We start from the raw sequence: 10,210 nt of genomic DNA, 5'->3' as shown, positions 1-10,210 counted from the left end.
TTGCAAGAAAGGTCAATGTGACAGACTTGCAGCCCTGGTGAGTTGTAATAGTATCACAAAGAGAAGCATAGATAGCAACCTAAACAAGAACACCTTCGAGTGTGAGGCTAGAAACAAAGCTGATGCAAGAAAATATCACATGGAAGACACTAGGAATAAATTACGTTGTTGATATTAAAAACTAAATGATGGTTCCTTACTCTAAAATGTTTTTAAATGATGGTTGCTTACTCTAAATTGTTGTGTATGGCATCTTGAGTTCAAATGTAATATATATTCAGCTATATGCATAAGCTATCAGTCAAGCACCCAGGGTAAAAAATGTTATTAAACAGATATCTGTCCTTCCATAAAATTGTAAAAATGAATTCAGCAAATTAGCAAAATGATACAAAAATACTTGGTACCACAACATTATACTAAAAAGCTATGTTATGGCAAAACATAAAAGGGAATAAAATTGCCATTTGTTATGAGTGTAAGATATAGTACAAAACCTGTATTTCTAAAAGAAAGGGAGAAAACTTTAGAGAAATTGTTGTTTTCATTATACCATGGTAGGTGAAATCTAATTGTCTAAAGAAAATGGTATTTAGCATCAGTTAGTTAACTCCAACTAGCTCTAAACCACTGCACACGAATTAGAAGTGAAACAACAATATATGAAAATCCACGACTTTCCCTATATTGCATGTAACACTCAAACTCAACACTCAAACTCATTTTAATTTAATCTATATAAAAATGTACAATAGAAGCACTCTACCATAAACTTAAATGCTAGAGGAAAAATTGCATATTCCCCAAAATTCTTTCCTTTCTAAAGGCCTTTAATCGTAATGTTATTGGCGTTAATTACATGATCAAAAGAATACATACCACTCTATCTACAATTTGAGTAAATAATTTAAAAAATGACAAGATCTCAGATCTAGACTTCCATCAGACTATCTTTTCCGTTGAAGTTGTTCTCTGATGAAGAGGTAGAGATGGTGATCATACCACTATTACACTCAAATTCACTATCTTGCAAGTTCATTAAGAGTTAAGAAGTACTATAACTGGTAGACGACTTGGCTCTAGGGACAATAGGCACTTCAGCCTCACCCAACAACATCTGAATCACACCCCTCATAGTAGGTCTTGCCATTGAATCAGGGTGTGAGCAAGCTAATCCAACCAAAAGTTCCTTCCTCATCTCCCCTTCCTCAAACTTGCCTTCAAGTCTCGGATCAGCTGGTGTTAGCAACTTACCTTCTTGATGCAAACTCCAAACCCATTCCACCAAATTGATGCTAATTCCAACTTTACCATTCCCAACAGCAGGAGCATCTTTCTCAATAGGCCTCCTGCCACTGGCCACCTCAAGAACCATGACACCATAGCTAAACACATCAGTTTTCTCCGTGGCTCTACCAGTAAGCACGCACTTAGGTGCAAGTTACCCCATTGTCCCAACAACCATAGTGGCATCAGGAGACTTGTCACGCTCTGTTTGCCTCACTAAACCAAAATTGCCTCATAATGTTACTAGTAGACTGTCGTGCTGTATTGTCCTGTGGTGGAGGGACTATAGAAATGTCCAAAGATCACATGCCATTGTGCATTAAGGAAAGGAAGAGGATTAAGTCCCTAGGTGGATACATAGATGATGGTTACCTGAATGACCAGTTAGGTTTGACTTATGCACTAGGCAACTGGAATCTCCAAGGAATGAAGGAAATTAATGGAAAGGGTGGACCATTGAGTGTTGAGCATAAACTTAAATTAATCACATTGACAAAAGAAGATGAATTCTTCATAATTGGGAGTGATGGGATCTGGGATGTTTTCACAGCGAAAATGCCATACACTTTGCTCGAAGGAGTCTTCAAGAGCACAATGATGTGAAGCAGTGTTGCAAGGAGGTGATAAGGGAAGCAATAATGAGAGGAGCAATAGACAACTTGACAGTGGTGATGATATCATTGACTAAGACTGTTAAGACCATTACTTTTTCCTTCAAATATTTCTTTTCTCACAATTCACAAAAGCAAAAATAATAACAAAATGACCTAATTACAAGCAGGATGCATATTTTCTTCCAGAATGCCTAAAGTACTCACAGAGAAACCTAAGTGAATAACATTCCCAACCATGTACCTTAACAGAATGTATGTTCGAGTAAGTGATGAAGAGGATGCTCAGAAAAGTTTTCAGAAGTCTAAGATGCTCACAATCTGAAAAGAAGCAGCCACGTACCTCAATGGATGCTCACAAGACTTTTCAGAAGTATAGGGAATGCTCAGAATGAGAAAAGAAGCAAAATGAAGGTTCAGTGACGTACCTCAATCTCGCGGTAGTAGTGATGAACACCAACTCGCGTAGTAGTTGCAGGTTCAGTGGCGCTGATGATGACATGAAACGACCGGGGGTGACGAGGAGACGATGGTGATTGGTCACAAAATGTAATGCCGTGAGGAAGAGACGGTGGTGTCACAAAATGATGGTGAGAGAGAAAAGGTTTGTGAGACTAGGCGCGCAGGGGGAAAAGGGTTTGGGGTTTTAATTTATGAATAATACAACATTGATTTTTTTTAAAAAAATTGATGTTAACATTCAAACTTAACATCGGTTTCAGAAAAAACCAATGTTAACAAATTAATGTTAACATCGGTTTTTAATTAAACCAATGTTAAGATCAACTAGTTAACATTGGTTTTTTCAAAACCGATGTGAATTAACTCAATTTATTTATCAAAAATGCCACCATGCTCTTGTTAATATTGATCTTTTGAAAAACCGATGTTAACCTATTGTGTTAACATTGGTTATTTGAAAAATCGATGTTAAGAAAGTCACGTTATTTACCATTTGGCCACCGTATTTTTGTTAACATCGGTTTTTGATAAAACCGATGTTAACTTAATGATGTTAAATCTACATTTTGTAGTGTTGGATCGAGTGGCCTCAGAATAATTAAGAAGGGGGGTTGAATTAATTATTCTTAAACCTTTACTAATTAAACAATTACTCTTCTAAGGCTTTTACTAAATTGTTAAGAGAATGAGGAGTAGAAAAGAAACTTAACAGAAAGTAAAAGTATAAATTAAATGCAGAGCGGAAAGTAAAAGAGTACGGAAGAAGGAGACAAACACACAAGAGTTTTCATACTGGTTCGGCAACAACCCGTGCCTACATCCAGTCCCCAAGCGACCTGCGGTCCTTGAGATTTCTTTCAACCTTGTAAAAATCCTTTTACAAGCAAAGATCCACAAGGGATGTACCCTCCCTTGTTCTCTTTGAGCCTAGTGGATGTACCCTCCACTAGAACTGATCCACAAGAGATGTACCCTCTCTTGTTCTCAGTCAAATCCAACTAGATGTACCCTCTACTTGTACCACAAAGGATGTACCCTCCAATGTGTTAAGACAAAGATCTCAGGCTGTTAAACCTTTGATACTTTGGAAATGGGGATACAAAAGAATTCTCAGGCAGTTAGTCCTTTGAACACTTTTGTATTAGGGAATAGGAAGAATCAAAAGAATTCTTAGACTGTGTCATTTTGAATTCTTTGACAAGGGAGAAGGGAGACACAAAAGAATTCAGGCGGTTAGTCCTTTGTTCTTTTGGAAAAGGGAGAAGAGAGACACAAAAAGAATTCAGGCGGTTAGTCCTTGGCGAATTATTTTTGGCAAAGGGAGAAGGTGATGCAATCCTACCCCCCCAAGGGTATTGGATAGAAGACTCCAAGAGGCTTGGGCTAGAGCTACTAAAGAAGGCCCTAGGGTTCTCATGAACCTTAGGGTATATTTTTGAACCCATGGGTCAAGGTTGGATCCACTCTTCTTTGTAAATATTAGAATAGGTTTTTCCTTCTTTTGGGCCTTGTATTTTGGCCATTCTAGTAGTATAGGGTTTTAGCCTTGTATTTCAGGGCATTTTGAGTAGTCTTTGTAGTAGGGACTTTTTTTTTGTATTTTCATGTATTTTGTCAAGGAGGTGAGCTTAGTTTTTAGATGGGTGTGTGTAGCTAAGCTCTAGCTTCTCAAGGAAGCTTCTCAAGGAGGTAAGCTTAGTTTTTAGATGGGTATGTGTAGCTAAGCTCTAGCTTCTCAAGGAAGTTTTCTCAAAGAAGCTTCTCAAGGAAGTTTTCTTAAGAAAACTTCTCAAGGAAGTTACATAGTCTATAAATAGAAGCATGTGTAACACTTGTTGTAACTTTGGTGAATGAGAGTCTTGTGAGACACAACTCAAAGTTCAACTTCTCTCCCTTTTTCTTCCTTCAATTTCGTGCTCCCCCCTCTCTCTTTCTCTCCCTCTTTCTTTTCCTCCATTGAAGTATCCTCTCCAAGCTTCTCATCCAAGGCTCATCTTGGTGGTGAAGCTCCTTCTTCCATGGCTTATTCCCTAATGGATGGCGCCGCCTCTTACCTCTTCTCCTTTGTCTTCCGCTGCATCTGCATGGTGCAAAATCACCATTAAAGGACCTCATTGAAGCTCAAAGATCTAGCCTCCATAGAAGCCCCACAAGCAAGCTTCTATCAGAAGGGAATGAAAAAGATGAATAGCAAAAGTTTTTAAGGTTTGGAAAACTAGAAAACTTCAGAAAGCTTTTGGTACAAAGAAGAAGAAGAAGAAGTTCAAAGAGATTTAGGGCTTGTAAAAGATTGATTGAATAAGTCAAAAACTTAAAACCAATTTGAAAAAGTAAAAAACTTAAAACCAATTTGTAAAAGTCAAAAACCTTTATGAAGGGTTACATCTTTTGATTTATTCAGAAACAGTCACTGGTAATCGATTACCAAATCAGTGTAATCGATTACACAAGGCTTTTATGTGAAAGGATGTGACTCTTCACATTTGAATTTGAATTTTAACGTTCAAAGGGACTAGTAATCGATTACCAAAACATTGTAATCGATTACAACTTTTTGAAATTAATTGGAACGTTGTAAATTCAATTTGAAAACTTTTTCAAAACAATTTTGCTACTGGTAATCGATTACAACAATCTGGTAATCGATTACCAGAGTAAAAACTCTTTGGTAAACATGTTTTGAGAAAAATCATGTGCTACTCAATTTTTGAGAAAAACATTTTATACTTATCTTGATTAAGCCTTCTCTTGATTCTTGAATCTTGAGTCTTGAATCTTGATCTTGATTTTTGAGATCTTGAACCTTGAATCTTGATTCTTGACTCTTAACTTTCTTCTTGAGTCTTGAATTCTTCTTGATTATTATCTTGAACTCTTGAATTGTTTTTGATTCACTTGAGTTGTTCTTTGATTGATCTTTGAGTCACTTGAGTTGTTCTTTGATTGATCTTTGAGCTTTTTGTCATCACCTTTGTTATCATCTTATGTTATCATCATTGTTACCATCAAAACACCTTTGAATCACCTTTGATTCACCATGAAGCTTCGCTTCTACATGTAGTAGCGAATATATTATTTGTTGGCATGTATTAATTTATCTATAAGCCCACACATTATCTACAGAGGTATGATTATCTTATACCTTTATTTACATTTCAAATGTTTATCTCTAACATTATCTCTAAGCTCTCGACTATTATCTATAAGCCAGGAATTATCTACAAGGCTACAACAACCTTTACAAACAAGGAGTAGCACCCTAGTTCAACTACTATAAATACAAGTTCCATCAAACACATTTACACGACTTGCTCACACACTCACCACACGGCATCAAGCCCGTGCCCCTGTTAGTTGCTATTCATGAGTAGTTTTATATTGAATACTTGCAAGGAAATAGCGTGTTACCTCCAATTTATGGTTCTTTTTGTAGGAATTATACATATTTTTTTGTTTAGTGTGATTTTATAGAGTAGATACTCCCATTTTGTGAATTAATGTTAAATCCAACTTAGTTTCAGGCCAAAGAAGAGAAGGTTCAAGTAGCTGATGACTCGCTCAGTGAGGCGGATCCGCTCAGCGAGTGGCATCCGCTAAGCGAGGCTTACAACTTGCTTAGCGGGTTGGGAAACTTTAGAAGAGGATCAGTCAGAGATGTGCTCGCCCAGCACACAACCAGCCTGCCCAGTGAGGACATTGTCTCTTCTAGCGCTCAGCGCACCCAGTCTCGCTAAGCCAAAATTCACTTACTCTCGCTTAGCGAGCTAGTCTTGCTAAGCGAGCCTTCGGAAGCTGAAAGGTCCAAGAGCCTTTAAAATACTGAAGTTGGTGGAAATAAAGGAGAGTCTTTTTGATAGAGTTAGAGAGAGCACTAGAGGAAGATGAAAAGATAGAAGGAAGGCAGCTGAGAGAGCTTAGGGTAGAATGAGTGAAGTCTAGGGTTTAGAGGTTGTAAGAGACATCCTCAACCATCCTTTGCCATTTTCTTTCACTCAAAACTATTCCTTCCTTGTATTGAGAGATTGTATTACTTGTAATGGAAGGCTAAGCCTCTTGGTTGGGGAGTTCTGTTGAACCTTGATGTAAAACTCTTTCACTATCTATTTAATGTTATTTTTATGTGTTCATTGCTTCTATCTATGCTTATTTTACATGTTTGTGGGTTGATCACCCATTTGTATGTATTGTTAGGATTTTTAGCATTGGGAAATGCTTTAAAGCCTTAGAACTTGGTAGAGCAAGCTAGAAATCTGTATGTCTAGGAATGGAGTGCAGTGACCTAGTTCATATTATGTTGTATACTTAATGCAACTCTTTTAGACTAAGTTTGTTGAGGGATCAAGGATGAAGTTTAAAGAGAGTTAGGCTCATTCACTAGAGGGATCTTGGTTTGAGTAGTTTCTCAGTATAAGAACACTAGGATAACGTTAAATAGAGAAAAATACACATTAACATCATGAGAAATTCAGTAGAACGACCCAACGCTTTTTATTTGATAGTTTTCACTTCCAAAATTTTAGATATTTAGTTTATATTCCAATAGACTTTAGTACAGAATTCAACTTGATATTTGCTTTGCTTTTAATCCATACAAATGTTTGCATACTGAATGTACAATGTCTGAGTGAAAAAAATTCCCTGAGGATACGATACTCAGTCATATCATTTTATACTACTTGTGCGAATCAGTACACTTGCCAAAATACGAACAAGTTTTTGGCATCGTTTTCGGGGAATTTCTTTCCACTTAGATCGTATAGTTTAGTTGTAAACATTTATTCTTTATTCTTTGATTGATTTTGTGAATAGATAGTTAGGATTTATTTTTTCTCTTGACCTGGTTAATTGTTGCTCTATTAGTGCTTCTTGTATGTGAGGTAACTCTTCAGCAAGGAATTTAGTTCCATTAAATTTGGAAATAGAAGCTACTTGCAGGAGAAACAACGCAGAGAGAAGGAGAAGAGATTTGCAAGAAAGGATAGCATAGCCAAGTTTGGAGGAAGCTCAATCATTTGAATCATCTTCAACATTTCCAGACTTAAGGGAATCCGAAGTAGGTGCGTCCGAAGCACATATCATGGTTGAAGATCAACCACGGAGAGTGACTCTTGAGGACTATTCTAGCTCTACCGTGCCACAATTTTTCACAAGTATCGCGCGGCCGGAGGTCCAAGCTCACAACATCACATATCCTTATTCCTTGATCCAGCCAATTCAAGGAAATTTGTTTCATGGTTTGCCAAATGAAGACCCTTACACACACCTTGCTACATACACAGAAATTTGCAACACAGTGAAAATTACAGGTGTGACGGAAGATGCAGTGAGGCTTAGCTTGTTCTCATTTTTTTTGGCTAGAGAAGCCAATAGGTGGCTGCATTCTTTTAAGGGAAACAACTTAAAAACTGTTGGACAAGTGGCCTCAGAAATATTACGAAAGGGGGGTTGAATTAAGATTTCATTGACTATTCCTAATTGAAATTTTCACTTTCTTAATTATTCCCTAGATTCAATTATTTCTTTGTTAACAAGATATTGAAATAATAAATGAAGGAAAATAACTTGCAGAAATGTAAAGACAATATAAAGTAAAAGAGATAAGGGAAGAGATAATGCAAAACCGGATTTATCCTGCTTTAGCCACAACCCGTGCCTACATCCAGTCCCTAAGCAACCCGCTTGAGATTTCCACTATCCTTGTAAAATCCTTTACAAGCAATGAACCACAAAAGAATCCCCTTCTTTGTGTTTAGTGATTACAACCAAGAAATTATGCCCACTTCTTGCAATGAACCCAAAAGCGGTTAGTCTTTTGAGTCCAGTGATAACAACGAAGAAGTTGTACCCACTTCTTGCAATGAACCCAAAAGCGGTTAGTCTTTTGGATCCAGTGATCAACCAAGAAGCAAATCCGCTTCAATGAACCCAAAAGCGGTTAGTCTTTTGAGTCCAGTGTTTAACCAAGAAGACCTTCTCTTGAAAAACAGTCACCAAGAGTAGGTCTCTTGAAAAGCTTTTTGTAAGAATGGAGGAGGAGAGGAAAATAGAATAACACAAGTTTTTGCCTAATGAACTTTTCTTGACAAAGCAAGTGTTGAAGAAAAACTTTTAGAAAAATGTTGAGAATGATTCAGTAATGAGTTATAAAATTCGTGCCAGGGTCACATATTTATAACCATTTGATGGCTCTTGAAGAAACCATGTTAAAAGTTGTGACTCTTGGCAATTTCTTCAAAAACTAGTCACTTTAAAAGTTGTGACTCTCTTGAAAACTAGTCACTTAAAAGTTGTGACTCTCTTGAAAACTAGTCACTTTAAAAGTTGTGACTCTTGGCAAATTCTTCAAAAACTAGTCACTTTAAAAATCGTGACTCTTGGCAATTTATTTTTCAAAACCAGACACTGGTAATCGATTACCATTATAGTGTAATCGATTACACATCAATAGTTGTGACTCTTCATATTTAGATTTGAAAACCAACCTTTAGAAATACTGGTAATTGATTACAAATGTTGTGTAATCGATTACACAAGTTTGGAAATGTTTTATCATAAGTTGTGACTCTTGAGATTTGAAATTCAACGTTCAAAAACATTGGTAATCAATTACATGCCCATGGTAATCGATTACTACTTTGTAAAACAGTTATAAAACTATTTGGGCTTCTGGTAATCGATTACCAGAGAGTAAAGACTCAGGTAAAAGATTTTTCTTTGAAAAATTCTTTTGGACAAATTGTGCTATTCAATCTTTTCTTTGAAAAAAAATATTTTTATACTTATCTTGATACTTTTCTTGAAGTTCTTGCATATCTTGAGTCTTCTCTTGAATCTTGATTCTTGACTTGAGTCTTTGGAATCATCAAAATAAGCTTGGAAGCTTTTCTTCTACAAAAACTTGGGAAGAGATTGTAGAGAAATTTCTGAAGAAGTACTTCCCTAAATCAAAGACAGCTAAAGGCAAGGCAACTATTTCCTCATTCCATCAGTTTCCAGATGAGTCCTTGAGTGAAGCACTTGAGAGATTCTGTAGCTTGCTGCGAAAAACACCAACTCATGGATTCTCCAAACCGATTCAGCTGAACATTTTCATTGATGGTTTGAGACTGCAGTCCAAGCAGTTATTGGATGCTTCTTCTTGAGGAAAAATTAAATTAAAGACTCCTGAAGAAGAAATGGAACTTATTGAGAATATGGCTACTAGTGATCATGCTATTCTGTGTGATAGAACTCATGTACCCACAAAGAGAAGCCTACTAGAGATTTCTTCACAAGATGCACTGTTGGCACTGAACAAGTTGTTAGCTAAACAACTGGAATCATTGACAGAGACACTTAGTAAGCTGCCAACCCAACTGCAAGTAGTTCAACCTTCCCATTCAGTAGTAATACAGGTTGGAGGTTGTAGTATATGTGGAGGAGCATATGAATCTAGTTGTTGTATACCCCTTGATGATGCTGCATAGGAAGTGAATTATATGGGGAATCCGAACAAACAAGGATTCAAACTTGATGGAAGCTTGCTTGTAGGGCTTCTATGGAGGCTGGATCTTTGAGCTTCAATGAGGTCCTTTAATGGTGATTTTCCACTATGGAGATGCAGCGGAAGACAAAGGAGAAGAGGTGAGAGGAGACGCCATCCACTAGGGAATAAGCCATGGAAGAAGGAGCTTCACCACCAAGATGATCCTTGGATAAGAAGCTTGGAGAGGATGCTTCAATGGAGGAAAAGAATGAGAGATAGAAAGAGAGAGGGGGGAGCACGAAATTGAAGGAAGAAAAAGAGAGAGAAGTTGAACTTTGAGTTGTGTCTCACAAGACTCTCATTCATCAAAGTTACAACAAGTGTT

The 10,210-nt window shown here is 37.0% G+C and overlaps 1 pseudogene; it reads left to right on the top strand.

Annotated features, from left to right (window-relative positions):
- The first annotated feature begins 1,578 nt into the window (after positions 1-1,578).
- LOC114371407 lies at positions 1,579-9,502 on the top strand (annotated as a pseudogene).
- The last annotated feature ends 708 nt before the right edge of the window (positions 9,503-10,210 follow it).

The sequence above is a fragment of the Glycine soja genome, chromosome 10, assembly GCF_004193775.1.
Source record: "Glycine soja cultivar W05 chromosome 10, ASM419377v2, whole genome shotgun sequence".
Lineage (NCBI taxonomy): Eukaryota > Viridiplantae > Streptophyta > Magnoliopsida > Fabales > Fabaceae > Glycine > Glycine soja.
Note: the sequence above shows the minus strand (reverse complement) of the source record. Positions and strands in the feature narration are given on the sequence as shown.